Source organism: Tyto alba, unplaced genomic scaffold (genome assembly GCF_018691265.1).
Source record: "Tyto alba isolate M040663 unplaced genomic scaffold, T.alba_DEE_v4.0 Super-Scaffold_22, whole genome shotgun sequence".
NCBI classification, from domain to species: domain Eukaryota; kingdom Metazoa; phylum Chordata; class Aves; order Strigiformes; family Tytonidae; genus Tyto; species Tyto alba.
Window position 1 is genome coordinate 35,426,772 of NW_024881296.1, and position 13,795 is coordinate 35,440,566.

General features: G+C 45.9%; 1 protein-coding gene across 3 annotated transcripts in view; it reads right to left on the reverse strand.

Annotated features, from left to right (window-relative positions):
• The window catches only part of PKIB (cAMP-dependent protein kinase inhibitor beta), a 57,976-nt gene extending 44,778 nt beyond the window's left edge, over positions 1-13,198 (reverse strand). Inside the window, exon 1 of one of the 3 annotated variants that reach the window (XM_032998085.2) lies at positions 12,924-13,198. The gene's annotated coding sequence lies outside the window, so the exon portion shown is untranslated. Of the gene's footprint in view, positions 1-12,091; positions 12,114-12,416; positions 12,540-12,923 lie in introns of those variants that run through there. The other 2 variants (XM_032998086.2, XM_032998088.2) reach the window with 2 other exon arrangements.
• Between the last annotated feature and the right edge of the window lie 597 nt (positions 13,199-13,795).

Sequence of the window (13,795 nt, forward strand, 5' to 3'; positions counted from 1 at the left end):
CTGCACCGGGACACCTGCCGCTGCTCCCCAAATGTGCGATGGCAAATGGGTACAACTGCTGTCACGAAGGCACGTTCATTTAGCCAGCCACCCTTCTCCTCGACAGGCGGGCAGGTAGCCGCAAGGTCTCGCTGGAGCCATCCCGCCCATTTTGGTTATACAACCGAAACCGTTCTGACCTTTTATCTCGCTCCTCTGCCCGGTATCAACGACACGGGTTGGCACAGCGCCGGGGCACAGCCCCGAGGCCTCCTTGCCCCCCGAGCCGCTCGCCGGCCCCTCACCCCTGCCCTGCCCACCGCGCTCCGGCAAACATCCCGCAAACTCCACATCCCCCGTGAGAAGTACAGACAGCTCATGAGCTGTTTGCTGGCAAGTTATTACCAAATGCAGCATGATCCGAGAAAAAAAAAAAAAAAATTAAAAAAAAAAAAAATATATATAAATAATTAACTGTTATTTTTGCTCCTCTAATTTAGAAAATGAGGGTGTAATTTCCTCCAGAAAGCAGATGCCACAGAATTAGCGGTGGGTTTTTCCTGGTATTTTGTTCACAGTTTAAACATTCAAATTGGAGTCTCAATAAGTGTTTGTCGAATGTTTAGCACAGTTAAACTCTATTTTTATCTAGAGAAGTATCATTTCAGATGTCACAGTTCACCAGCAAACGCTGAGCACCACATTCATGCAGGGTGGCATTTCTCCTAGGGTCTACAACTCCGGAGCTGTTACTGGAAATGCCTTTTTCTCCTGAGCGGCAGCTTTTCCACAGAAACATAATTAACAGTATAACACATCACTGCAGCTCCTCTGCAGCTTCCACTTGCAAACAAACTGGTGCTAAGCTCTGTCAGATCCCAGCATCGCTCTCTCCTCAAGATGCCTTCCTCCTCACCCTCCCTCCCTAAATTCAGAGACACAAATCTACATGAAAACGTGTGAAGACACTTTCTGAAGGGATGTAAAATGGAGAACAGAGTGTCTGCTATGTTCCTCACTCAAAATAAGCCTATGTGCCTTTTATACAGTCCATATGCTTATTTTCTTAACAATTTTTTAAACTCCCATGCTGATACCAGACACGACCATGTCGTAATATTCCTCCCTCAGCTTCAGGTTTTTTCCCCCACCGAGGACTCGCTCCTCAGAACAAACCCAGAGCAGCTCCAGCCGCTCCCCAAGTTAGGTACTGGCTGTGCTGGCGCCGTGCAAGCGCAGCTCCAATACCACTGAGCTGTTTTTAGCTCCCACGCTGCCTGAGGCTGAGCATCTTCCCCCTCATCGCATCCCATTTAGTGATGAGCCACCTATCCCCATCCTTCTGAACCCTACACTCCCTCTTACGAGATCCAGCCTGAAAGAGGTCTCCACCAAAAGAATACGCCCCTACGTACGCTCCTATCGAGGCCTTTGCCTCAAAACAAAGGAGAGGTCAACACAGACACTAGAAAATCAGAACTCGGTGTTACCCCGCACATACTTTGTTCAGCTGTCTAGACTGGCTCGTTGTCTGCTGGAGCAGTTCAGACTGGCACGGGAGGAGTGGAGCCAGATCTCCCCGCCAGCTCCTGGTAAAATATCTGAACAAACATCCCCGTTTTGGGAAAAAGCTTAATTTCAAATGGTAATTATGTCTCGCCTTCAGTGGGCTCCTGCTTTTCTAAGCCTAAACCGCCTCACTTGTCACAGACATAACTAAATGATCTGCTAACCATCTATACATCAAATGTGACTCCGGTCAGGTGGCAGCTCAGGCTGTCAGCCTCGCTTTTCTTCCTCTATGAAACACTGACGTTGGAAAGTCTTAACAAGGAAACTGAGATTACAGGAACGTCCTTCGCTCCCGAGATGGCAGTGCCGGCTGTTATCTCTGTTCTCCAGTTCTCAACCAGGGGTAGAGCAGGAACAAATGCATGCATTCCTACCCTGAATGGTAGCTCTACAGAAAGGTCTGGACTGGAAATCCCAGCTTTTTGGTGGCTTTAATCAAATGGAACAGCATCGGGAGGAGGGGCAGAGTGGTGGTGGGGAGGGGCTGTGCCATCCAAAATTTAAATTGACCTTTGTTTAATCTGCTTTGATTCACCTCTAATCTCACACACTTTTTCCTAAATTCTTAAAAACTACAGAAATGAGGTCAAGATACAGATTCAAATAAATAAATTACCCCTTTCTTTCAAAATACATGCTTTGAAAACTTACGTAGTTAAAATATTTATAGTAAGAGCTGATCAAGCAATTAAGTATACTTAAAAAGTTCCCTTTTTCTGAAACAAGTACATCTCAATCTCATCTTTCAGTTCTTCTGGAGTATAAATCTTTATTTAACTTTAAGCAATAGCACTTCACTTTCTAGGTTTTACAGAAAACTAAAAAACAAGCAACTTTTAAGATGATTATAGTGTGAATTTTTAATTGATTTTTTTGGTAGTCTGAATCAAGAGGCAGATATCACTCCACGTGGACTTGCAAAATAGGTCAGCTGGCTGAATTTGTTCAGCTTTCTCCTACGCTCTTTAGATGCTTCACCAGCTACTACTTCTTTCTAAAGCGGCTTCCAAATGTGTTTGTTCTCTCTTTATATGACATAATTTAAGTCTCTACAAAGGGTGGCTTGTTAGCCAGACACTTAATTAACACAGTGAATATATAGCTGAATGTCTGATTATATCCATTCAAGATAGCCAAGTTTCTGTGTCATGGTTTAACCCCAGCCAGCAACTAAGCACCAGGCAGACCCTCGCTCACTCCTCCTCCCGCCTCGCCCCAGTGGGATGGGGAGGAGAACTGAAAACCAGTAAAACTCATGGGTTGAGATAACAGTTTTATAATTGAAATAAATAATAACAGTAGTAATAATAATAGTAATGAAAAAGAAGAAAACAAAGACAATGAAATAAAACCCAGGAAAGACAAGTGATGCACAATGCAGCTGCTCACCACCCGCTGACCGATGCTCAGCCAGTCCCCGAGCAGCGATCTGCCCCTCCCAGCCAACTCCCCCCAGTTTATATACTGGAGATGATGTCATATGCTATGGAATATCCCTTTGGCTGGTTTGGGTCAGCTGTCCTGGCTGTGTCCCCTCCCAGCTTCTTGTGCCCCTCCAGCCTTCTTGCTGGCAGAGCATGAGAAGCTGAAAAACCCTTGACTTAGTCTAAACACTACTTAGCAACAACTAAAATCATCAGTGTGTTATCAACATTATTCTGATACTAAATCCAAAACACAGCACTATACAGGCTACCAGAAATAATATTAACTCTATCCCAGCTGAAACCAGGGCATTCTGTAAGAACATTCAATTTCCATGGTAAGATGCATGAGTTGTTATCGTTCACTCAAAAGACGAAATTGTCTCTACATAAATGTGATCACAGCAAGTAGGTTTCCATTTGGAATTATTTTACTAATCACTACAGGTAAATGAATTCGTATCATGAATTAATATTTATTTCTTTTACTTTCCGAACTTGCTAGAACACAAACAATATACGGACTCTATTGGGAAATCTGTTTGAGAAACACATCGTCCCATTTATTCTGTTTTACCTTAAAGCGTTACTTTCAACTACCTGCAAGTAATGAGAATTTGGAAGGAGAGAAGGAACATAAAGTGTGTTAGCCCATTAATAAAAGGAGCTGTGTGGACAGTGTGTACACTCCCTTCAAGCTGTAAGCAATAAAACTACAAATTCAGAACAGAAAAAGCTAGCATTGCCTTTTCAGTAAACCTTCCTCCTAAAGGCATGGTGCTCTGGCTCTGTGCTATATGCCTTCCACGTCCAAGCGGAGAGCTTCCAACCACATCAATAACAGGATGCATCCATTAGTAATCGCCTGAGATTGATTTTTATTCAGTTTAGGTCCTTCCTCAATTCTAGTTTTTCCAGCAAACAAATGCAAGTTCAAGAGAAAAGAAAACAAATATTTCTCCAACCCTCACATGCTCATCTTAAGCTTTTTTTTAATCTCTCCGAGGTAAACAGCAAGCCCTTTTAGAGACAGTTTCTGACTAATGATGGGGAAGTGAGGAGATGGTTGGAAGCACCACTGGCTTCTTAATACAAACTCTTTTAGACTACTCAGGGAACACGTGTTCAATCACTGCTTATGAAACAGCTTCAACAACATGGAGAGGAGCTTTTTGCTTGATGTTTGTTTAAGTGAGACTATATCTATTTTAGAAGCGATTGCTTTTATTTTACTACTTTTTTAAAAAAAAAAAACCAACATTTTTTTGTTAAACAGAAGCAACCCACAGTCTTAATAACAGATTACTGAGTGCCTGTCTTCTCTGGAGACTTCATTATCATGATGTTTCACTGCACTCGAGCTCTTCTGAGAAGACATTTAGAGGAAACATAAGAAGGGTAGTACAGATTTTCTAATATCTGAGCTTCCCAAGAAGAAAATCAAGAGAGACATATTAGAACGACCCCATCCCCACTGAGGGACCTTTCTTTAAGACATCAAAATCACACCATGATTGCACATGATTCCTACTTCCAAGAAAGCAATAGGATCGTTGTTTCGTTTCTGAACACTGAACATAAATACCACATTAACACTTCAGCAAAATGTGTTTACAGAAATCCCTGCGCATTTATGATACTGTATTGTGCCTTGGAGAAAGCTTTACTTAGATGAACAAAAGCAGCAGCAAACTGAATTAGTCTTGGAGCCTGAAACAGAGCACGTGCAGCACACTTAGAAATTATTTTACAACACTGAATTTAACCATATTTAAGACAGATTATATTGGCAAGATATTGAAGGCAGGGACTGCAAACCACCATGCTGTTTTAAGCATCTATTTCTTAATTCTTATTAAAGGTACTGTCATTGGCCTTCTTTCAGTCTGGGAGTAAGTGTCCCTCTTCCCTGTTACATTTTTCATGCATAGGTGGTAACAAGGACTTCGCAGCGACCTTCCGGAGGCTCAGCTTTGAACATGAGTGACAGGATTGCAGGACAGCCCGGGCTGGACGGGAGCTCGGGGGGTCCCTGGCCCGGCCCTGCCGCAGTCAGGGGGGGCTCAGCGCCGCGGTCAGGGGGGGCTGCTCAGGGCTGTGCCCCCTCGGGGCTGGAGACCCCCCCGGACGGAGCCTCCCTGGGCAGCCTGCGCCTCTGCCCCCCCGGGCCCAGGGGGGAAAGCCTTTTCCTTTCCTACCACCTAAACCTTTCTCGCCTGGTCCGGCCGATGCCCCTTGTCCCTGGCTCCTTCTTCCCCACCACCTCCTCGCGGGTACAGGGGACCGCTGTCAGACACCCCCCCCCGGAGCCATCTCCCCCCAGGCTGAGGCACTCAGCCTCTCCTCACAGGGCAACTGCTCCAGACATGACCATCGCCCTCTTGATACTCTAGAAAACAGCTCCTTCCCCGGAGCAAAGTGCATCCTAATTTACAGGGAAACAGGTAAGGTGAATCGCGCTGAGAGCCCTTGTCAACCCCACATCACCCTCTGACTCCTCACATCAGGGCTGGAGCCACGTTCCTGTGTCCCAGCGTCCCAGCCCAGCTCTGCTACAGGCAGGATTACAGCTAAACCAGTGTCTCGACCTCCAGTTACAAGTTGTCTCCATAAGAGCATCCCTTTCATGCTCTGGAAGAAGTGGCAACAGAAACGTAGAGCTCTGCTCCGTTCCTCACTCCCAGGGTGGCTTCCCTTCTCTGCAGAACAGTTTATAAAGCCAAACCTCAAAATTTTTCTTCATACAGCAACAGAAAAGCCCCAGCACTCCCACTATATCATGGCTTTAAATTAAGATGAAGTGCCGTCTTCTGCTTGGTACCACGGGAGAAATTCTGGTTACATTTCAAGTACTGTTTTCAGAACTGCTTGTCCACTCAGAGACAGAATTTCTAGACATTGTCTTCCTGTCTTCTGCTTCCTTTAGCTCTCCTATCTAACCAAATCCCATCCACGACAGACAGAAGAGGCCTTCCAAGGTGTCCGTATAAATACTTACAGGACAAATCTTACCAACACTATTTAATGGAAACTCTCTTAATTAAGGACTGTAAAATCCACCATTGTAAATACGAATTGCTAATGAACAAGCATACCACATATTTCCCAAGAATTAAAGCTATTTCTGATGAGGCAGAGGGAGGGTATAGACTCCCCTTAATGATAATCTTTTTGGCATCGCAGAGTGATATGTCACAGAACACTTTCATTTGTTAGTATGAAATATGTAACAGCTGCCAACGCTTCTGCTTCTGTCTGAGCAAAAGCAAGATACCTTGTAATGAAGAAATTATAAATATCAATGGGTGAAGCGCTCAGCTAGAGGATACAAACGACACAAGATTCAAAACTAGGCAAAACAAAACTTAAAGGAGGTGTCAAGCCTGAACTAGAGGGAATACTTTATCCAGACCGAACACATAGTTGCATGGATTTTATTAATGCCTGTCTGGTGTCTCAGCCTCAGTCACTAGATATCATACAAAGATCATGAAATACCACACTTCAGGTGTCTTCTGTAGCGTACATGAATACACAAAGAGCCACAGAGCTTTCTCTCCCTAGGATATAGGGTAACTCCAAGATGTTTCTTAGTCAGAATATGGTATGTCATGGGGAAAATGTACACGCTTTAATGCAATACTGTCCTGCAAGTATGAAGAAGTAGCACTATTAAAAGTTCTGGGGACGTAAACTGAAACTTCCTCCCTGGTTCTCGTTTTCATTTCTGTTTGTTCCTTTTCTTTTAAGGCCTATCACACAGGTACTGCTAACCATTCCGGATTTGCAGCTAACTCAAAAAACTGTGAGGACTATCCTAGTGACATTACATTGTTGAAACAAGTAGGCCTGCTCCATCAGGAATAATAATCACAAAGACCAAACCCAGAGATCTGAAGGCATTTGGGTTTGTCTTGTAAAAATGGCTTGCATACTCGAGTGATGCTCGCTTTAATACTTGTTTTTATTGACCTGTTGGCTTCTCCTTACACTAACTGAGTTGCGGGATGTGGATCTGATCCAAGGCTGTCTCTGAAAGAGTGATTTTGATTGCAGAGGAGTAAGCTGTACCTACCCAAGAGGTATTGAACGCAGCACATCTTCCAAGGGCATTTCAACAACTCTGCAGCTGCATTACTAAACAGTTACAGGTTACTCAGGCGCCTATGGACAAACATTTGAGTTTCCCACAGAATTTTGTAAACTGGTTTCAGAGGTATTTGAAAAAGGCTAAAATAAAAGGCTGCTCGTTTGCCCATGAAGGCTGAAAAGCAGCATAAATTATTCCCGTTCTGCATCTGCAGGTGTTTAGATCTGCAAACATAAACAGTACTGTGTACTACAAACCCACTTCACCTTCCTCTGTCAGATGGAATACGTGGACAGGATGGGGAAAGCCAACAGAGAGGAAAATAATGCGCTACCATCATTACCTATGCAGCAAATACTGCTTAATCGGGACTAAAGAAGCAAAAAGCAAGACGTACTCCCTGATCTGCCATCGCTTCTCTGGGACCTTCCTAGGGACGCCCCAGGAAATGGGAAGTTTTTAACGAGGAGCTGCGTCCTTTCAGCAGAACCTCGCACGGACCTGCCCCCACCTCTGGGGGCACAGAGAGCTGCGTGCCACCTACCAAAGCAAGCACAGGCAGAAAGGCTTCTGCCACCTTTATCCAGCGTTTACCGCGCTCTGGCCAGCCAGGCAAACACCTCCTCCCCCAGAGCCTCAGCCAGGGTGCGCCGGGCACAGCTCGAAAGCCGCTCCAGGTACCCGTCCTCCCACGGGCGGCACAAACCTGACCCAGCTGGCAACGGCGTCATCCCCCTTCGCCCACCCCACTGTTCCGGGCTGTGGTCAGACATGCTGCCTCGGCCGCAGCTGAACCACGCAAAGGGCTCCTGCCCTCGGCCCCGCTGCCGGCTTGCCCACCCCAGCCCACCCCGCAGGATGCCCCTGCCCTTCTCCCACCCGCCAGGGTGAGGGCACACGGGCTTTGCACACCCCACCCGACCCCTCACAGCGGTTTGCGTTGAACACGCTAGAACCACTGGCAGGGTTCTGAGATCCCTTGGATGCACCTTAACCGAAACGGACTGGGCAGCACCTCCGCACGCTGCTACATCCCACATTTGTGGGGGCGACTGCCGGGGAGGGGAGGGTGGGTGAGAAAACCCCTGTGGGAGTTGCCTCTTAAACCAACTGGGAGGCACCCAGCCCAGCGGGGTGCCTGGTGGTGTCCCCCCGGGGTGGGGGCGCGGGGGGGAGCCCGTAGGGGCTGCCCTGAGGGACCAGGTCCTCGCCGAGGGGGAAGGAAGGATGCTCAGCTCCGTCGAAGTGCGAGGAGATGAGGCAAGGCGAGGTGTTAGAGGAGCATACGGGCTTGTTCCCAGAGAAAAAGATGTTGCTGTGCGTCTCGATCCTCCTCTTGATAATATAAACCAGGAGGAGAAAGTAAAATGTAATTGCTATACAAGCACCGTGCTCTGTCTTTAGCGCGGCAAGTAGGCATTAACAATATCTAAACGATTTCCGAAAGATGTAAAGGGGAGCTTAGTGCAACCTGAATGAAGATGAGTACTTTAAAAGAAATTAACATTATTCAGTAAGCACTTCACTAAATTGGTTTCATTTATATATGTACGTTCATGCCCAGACAGCAAGTCCAGTTGGTATGATTTCTACAGTAGGAAAAAAAATAGCAAATCAATGTACTATACTATTAAAGCTTTCTTAAAAAAAAAAAAAAAAAAAAAAAAAAAAACAAAACAAACAAAAAAAAAAAAAAAAACAACCTACCTAAAGCAAATTTTTAGGGAGGCAATGAAAGAGGGAAGACAGACAAGTATTGTGACGGTATTAATACTGGTAAGACAAGGAAGGAGAAAATGGGTAATTGCCCATAAACACTGCTCTTAACTTCAGCTATGTAACAGAACAAATAATTAGAACAGTAACCACCACTTAAAACTCAATAAAAGCATAATGTTTTTATAAAAGTCTTGTGAGATAATCTCACTTTCCACATTTCTCCTCCATTATCTTTCTCCTGTCATGACACGGGGAGAGTGCTACAGCACCCTGCTGTGCAGAAAAAGCAAAAGAGGACGTTTGGATGCAGCCGTAAGCAGAAGAAACAGCATCAGCAGTAAGATGCAAATTAAAATCTAATCAAAAACCTGTTAGCAATACAGAGAAACTGACTGTGGGAGAAAGAAGGTTTTATTGTGACCACAGTAACTGAGTGAGTGAACTGAGTCACGGTAACAAAAGAAAATTGCTGCACTGTCAGCTATCAACCCTGTATCTAGATGTATTAAATCACGGACTAGGAAAGCAACAGGTCAGTTCATGAAGTTGAGGAACAACAGCATTTCTATCTCACTACCAGAAACATCTCAGACAAATGGAGCTTATTTTGAGGGGACTATGGAGGAGAAAAGACATGATCAAAAGTTCCAAGACTCTGCACTCCCAAGGAGCAGAGAAATTGAAAAATGTATCATCAACCCTGTAAGCAGCAGCAACTATGAAGCTCAGCATCCTATGGAGCACCCACACAAATCTTCTCATGTCTGATAAGCTGAATGCTTGCTACAGCTCTCCTCTCAGCGGGGGCATCAACCTCATCTCTCTAGCCACCAGCAGTCTTGAGGTTTCTAAGAATTTTATCACATTGAAATCTCTACTCTTCTACTTATATTGGTTGAAACTGATCTCCAGGGGTAAAGAATTACTCTGGGGCAATGAGGGGGGCTATCAGTCAAGATGGTGTTATTATTTTAGTTTTCTCTTGTTAGGAAACTGGGTTGGAAAGAATATAGTCAGGACAGAGGGGAGGAAATAACAAACAGAAATCTCAAATAGGAAAAACTTTTAAAACCAGAATTATTAAGTCAAATACAGAAGACATTATTTCCCAGGAGGAAAGACAGATTTTGGAGCTTTTCACAAACTGATCACCATTCCTAACTTTCTAGGATTTCTGCTAAGCCATACTCTTAGGCTGCAGTGAAAATCTGGATGATCCCCTTGTAAAAATGTAAACACCAGAACCTTAATCCATTCTAACACAGATGTTTGACTGTCCAAATACTTCTACCAGACAAGATCACTTGGACTTACTTTTGTAATTCTTCCCTCTCAGTGCTGGTGGCGACCCCATGGGTCTGAGTGGCCAGTCTGGATGTCACAGAGCAGAACAAATCAAGCCATCAATCCGAAATCCTGCATTGTTTCACTGCTTGCAAAACTCTTTGAGAAAACAAGGAGCATGCTAGGGAGGCACTGCAGTGAACAGAGGCTCTCTGGCCATCGAGATATGGAGAGCACACAGAAATTTCCCTTGCTTTGCCCCCAGTGACAGTCAAGAGGGACCCATGCCCAGAGAAGTGAGCAAGGTCCTGGAGCATCTTCACCCGAAAGAGAAATCAGTGAAGTCCAGCAGAAGGCCTGGGAGGAGTTCGGGGAACATACAATCTCCCACAAGAGTGATCTTTAGTTGATGGAGAAAACTACACATACAATTCCTCACAGATTTTCATCCCAGGTTTTAGAAATCAAAGGAAGTAGGTACATTCTGAATGATTCATTAAAAATGCTCATCGTTATACTAAACAGAAAATATTATTTGGACAGGATAAATAGATAGATAAAGAGACACAAGGGAACAATTTTGCACTTCCAGACAGATTAACAACATGACCTGACTGAGTTTATCTCTCTCTGCATCTTATTATTTGCATTAACATTTTTTAAATTTGTCATGATTTTGAAGTTTTATAGCATACTGATGTGAGCTATTCTGTTTTGATTAAGTTTGTTACTGTCATGACACATCTAAGGCAAAATAGACTGTACTCTATTCCAACAGGGTGTATTTCAAAACTAAACTACAGAACTAGACCTTCACTTCAATGGTACAGTGAAGTGATTGATTTTAGAAGTTATTTGGGTGTTCCTAGTGAATTTTCAATTTATCTTACTTCCATGTAAGTATTTTTCATCAACCGCAATGTAACATTTCATAAACGTCATAGCACAAGCATTCAAGTTCATAATTTCAAAGCAAATATTAGCAGCTGAAGGAAAAAAAAAAAAAAACAAAAACAAAACCAGAAACAAACGATTCTCATCCCCATGACTTCTTCAGTGAGGAAAGGTAAAAAAAGTGTCATGGTCTTTCCTTCAGCTGTTTTCAAGGTCTCTGTTCTGATCAAATATTTCATCCGAACTGTTTTTTCTAGCTATAAAAAGGTCATGAAGTTATACTGGGTAAGTCAACGTGCCCTATATATTTTTACATTCATCAATCCTATCTGCAATGCCCCCCAAAGCTGGCAAAGATTTTCTCAGAATGACCAAAGCCTCATTACTTTTCAAAATTCAAATCTAAGAATTGGGTGTATCTGTGTCAATCAGACAAACAGCATGCTGTAGATCGTTTTATCTTTCATTTCAGGAATATTTTTAATATTCTCTTTCTTCTTCGCTAAAAGCACTTGCTTGTTCTTCAAAGTCCACAAATAACTTTTAACAAATGCAGAGGAGCATCATTCATAACTGAATTAAGAAAAAATTCTCTTATTGCCAACATTGCAATCAGAAAGAAAAATTCCTGCCTTGCGAGTGATCAAAGTACAAGGACACTCCCTGCCATCACGGAAAGATGAAAGTCAATGATGTATTTTACCCGATTTTCTAGGAACATCTTTTGCATCAACAAACTGCATGTTAGTTGTGCACTATGTTCTCCGTGCAACTTCAACTATGGACTTTGTGCACAGCGGTTGTTTTTCAGAAATGTATTTTAATAGAACTAAGCGGTGTCATTATGTAAATAAAGCTGGTATTTTTACTCTCTACTCTTCACGTTCTTTCCACTGATTAATCTGACCCTACAAACATAATTACAGAAAGGAGCCGCAGGTGAAATTCGCACCTGAAGCACTTTGATTGCTTTTCTGCTGGAGAAAAAAAAAAAAAGTCATTTTAGTTTTCTTCCTGGTGAGAGGCGGTCTGTTTATAACACCTAACGCTAATAAACGTTAAACCCGCTCGGTCAGCCGTACGGAAGCATCCAGGACGGGGAGGCGCGGGCAGATTATCCGCGACTTACCCACGGTCACGCCGAACACCACGTCCCGCGGGGGCACCCTCAGCCGCCGCTTCACCCCGCTCCTCTCCCACCGCGCCCGGGCTGCCGTGACCCCCCACCACACGCACACACCCCACACACCCCCCCCCCAAGCGCCGGGGGTGCCGCTCAAGGGGTGCCCCCAAACCAGACGGCGGCCGCAGGGGCCCGGCTCGCCGAGGGGCCGCGACGCACACGGTACCTGCCCCCCCCCCCCCCCCCCGCCTTCCCTCAGGGGCTGCCCCCCCCGCCCGACATCCAACTCGCCCCTTCGCTCCCCCCCCCCCCCCCCCACGCCGCAACTCACGCGGGGCCGGAGGTGCCGCTCCCGCGGGTCTCTGCCCTCGGCCCGCGCTGCGCCGGGAGGCGGCGGGGCTGCCGCGCCCGCCCTGCGGCCGCACCGCCCCCCCCCCCGCCCTCCGCTGCCGCCCGTCCCGGCGGGGGGGGGGGGGCCGGTGCCTCCCCCGGAGCGCACGGGAGTGGCCGCCGGGCCCGGGGGGAGCGCACCCTCGGCGCTGGGACGCGGCACCGCTCCCCAAAATACCGAGCGTCAAGCGGTCCAGCTTTGCATGCCCCCCCCCCCCCCCCCCCCCATTCTTGCCTCCGGAGCCGAGAGAGGGGGGACCCGGCCGGGACACCCCCCTCTGCAACCTCCAACACGCGTGGAGAGCCGTGTCCCTCCCGAGGGTCCCTGGGCCCCCGTGGCCCTCCCAGAGGCACGGAGCTGTCCCTCGGCAAACCGGTGGCGGGGAGGGGCGCAGCTCCCGGTGCCCAGTCACCCCAAAACGGCCGGGAGGGAGAATACAGCTCTTACCTGGAGCCTTGCTCATTTCAGCCTCCGTTCTTCACGTTACACATTTTTTTTTTTTTTTTTTTTTTGGCTGCGGTCCCTCGAACCGCATCAGCAAAACGACACAGGACATCCCCCCGCAGCTGCCCGACGCAAGGCTAGTGTCCGGCAAATTCTGGTGTGAAAACAACGCAGAAAGTTGGCACCTGGTTGTAGCCCTATGTGACCCCCTTTTGGCTACAAGCTTTATCCTCCGGCGCAGGAGAGGTCGAGGAGCAGCTGCAAAGAATCTGCCCTGAGGCTTCTGGCCTCTGGGACCGGCACAGGAGCTTGAAAAAAAATCCAACCTGGGCCTGAAATCAGCAGTCTTTGCATTTTTCCTCTTAAAGTGTTGCCTTGTGAAGAATACGGCAAGTTCTCTGTCTTAATTAGCGCGTTTCAGTGGAAACACAAAAGTTAACCTCTGGCATCTTAGAGTATATACCGGGGCACCAGCCCATTCCCTACAGCTGGGTGCGTAAAACCACATTATACCAAACTGTCTTTGAAAGCTTTTTAAAAGATCTAGAAACTCTAAGCATTGATTTTTAACATAGGTTTGTTTGTTTGTTTGTTTTTTAACATTGTACCAAAAGGACTCTGGATTATTTATTTTGAAATCCCTTTAAACGGCCATGAAAATCTCACTACAGTCAATCTATATATATATGAGCCTTTATCCAGCTACTTCCCTAGATCCATACATAGCCACATGACAAGGGAACCTGCACAGAATTTTTCCATTTATACCTGGTATTCAGAAAAACTGGACAGATTCAGCTAAAGTGGGTAACATGTCCAGGTTTTTCAGTGCTTACACGACAAACTGTGTCAAGCTTTTCATCGTCTTTATTTAA